Genomic DNA, 1,934 nt, shown 5'->3' with positions numbered 1-1,934 from the left:
CTTGGATGGCTCACTTGTAATCTTTTGATATATTTTGAATTGTTTCCTTTAAATATTAAAAACATTGACACATGTTCCAGTTTGCTTTTTGGCTCCAAGAACTGGAAATTCAAATTACCTCAAGGTAAAGGGATTTCACTGACGGCCTACCTAGGGTTTGGAAGAAGCAAGCTGGCTGCTGCTCGAGATTATTACTACTCTATCATCTCCCCAGGACACACAGGATCTCTTTCATCACATCTCTACTTCTTGCTGCAGTTGGCTTCACTCCTCTCTACACTAGACTAGCTTCTTCATTTTTTAGTCGTTCCTCCTTCAAAATTTAGATCTTTCTATACAGAATTTGATTGGCCAAGCTGATTTTTGTGCAGTCTCATTAGCGTCCAGGTAGGCTGTCCTTGGATCAGTGCTTAGCCCTGGGCTACTCAGCTAGAGTGGTGGGAAGCTGTTAGTCACCTAGGCATCAGGTGTTTAAGTGGGGATGGCTTTCCAAGAGGACATCATGGATTAGTGAATGAGGGCAAGCAGCAAATGACGATTGACAGTTCTAGTGATACAAGAGGGTTGTCCAAGGCATTCAGGGTAGCACCAGACCTGTAGTTTAAAACTTTGACGATGCTTGCCATAAACATGATCAATTTTTCTTAAAACTTTGTGCTGATGAAGTTTGAGGTAAACTGTGGTTTCACTAGATTTTCCATGAAATTAACATTCTATTAGAAGGCCACTTCTTCTAGGACCATGAATATAACTAGGCAGTTCTGCCTTCCCCTGAAGGAGAGGTGTTAGTTTTGTTGCCAAATAATCATGTTATTCCATGAAGTGCAAAATAAAGGGTGCAAATCAGGTAGTACACACACAGTTGCTGTCAACTATGGTCTCACCACTTTCAGTAGTTTGTTTCTAAAAACTTCCTCACCCCTAAATTATGAAGTATCTTCTCTTTCACTTCATTGTAGAGAGCTGCCTTCCTTTCTTGCCTATGCAACAAAGCAAAATACACACCACAAAAAACCCACCTGACATAGTTATTCCCTGCTTTATTAGAATTGGTATTTTATACTATAGATATGTCCTCAACTTTTTCCCGTTTAAAGACTAGTCAGTATCAGTTATATCTTACAAAAGATTGACATGCTAGCATATTGGTACATCATTTTAGTTTTCCCTACCTCTCATTCAAAGTCTAAATTTAAAATTCAGCTCATTTTATTATTTTTTCTTTGAATGGCCATAATTCCTACATTTTTTTTAATTTTTAAAAATTTATTTATTTTTGGCTGCGTTGGGCCTTCATTGCTGCACATGAGCTTTCTCCAGTTGCAGCGAGTGGGGGCTACTCTTTGTTGAGGTGAGCAGGCTTCTCATTGTAGTGGCTTCTCTTGTTGTGGAGCATGGGCTCTAGGCACACGGGCTTCAGTAGCTGTGGCACGCAGGCTCAGTAGTTGTGGCTCACGGGCTGTAGAGCGCAGGCTCAGTAGTTGTGGAGCACGGGCTTCTTTGCTCAGCAGCATGTGGGATCTTCCCAGACCAGGGCTCGAACCCGTGTCCCCTGCACTGGCAGGCGGACTCTTAACCACTGCGCCACCAGGGAAGCCCTCAGCCTCATTTTAATCTTTTGGTTTTATTTTTGTGAAGATGCACAATTTAAAATTGTATTATAAAAGTATTATATTGCACGTCTATTTGCCAAGTATATCTTGACAGTGCAGTAGTTCCAAAGTAATCATTAACTTGGATAAAAAGTTCAAGACTTTGAACAAAAATAAACAAATGGGACCTAATGAAACTTAAAAGCTTTTGCACAGCAAAGGATACCATAAACAAAACCAAAAGACAACCCTCAGAATGGGAGAAAATAGTTGCAAATGAAGCAACTGACAAAGGATTAATCTCCAAAATTTATAAGCAACTCATGCAGCTCAATAACAAAA

Source organism: Physeter macrocephalus, chromosome 16 (assembly GCF_002837175.3).
Source record: "Physeter macrocephalus isolate SW-GA chromosome 16, ASM283717v5, whole genome shotgun sequence".
Taxonomy (NCBI): domain Eukaryota; kingdom Metazoa; phylum Chordata; class Mammalia; order Artiodactyla; family Physeteridae; genus Physeter; species Physeter macrocephalus.
The sequence above is the reverse complement of the archived record's forward strand: the minus strand, read 5'-3'. Positions refer to the sequence as shown.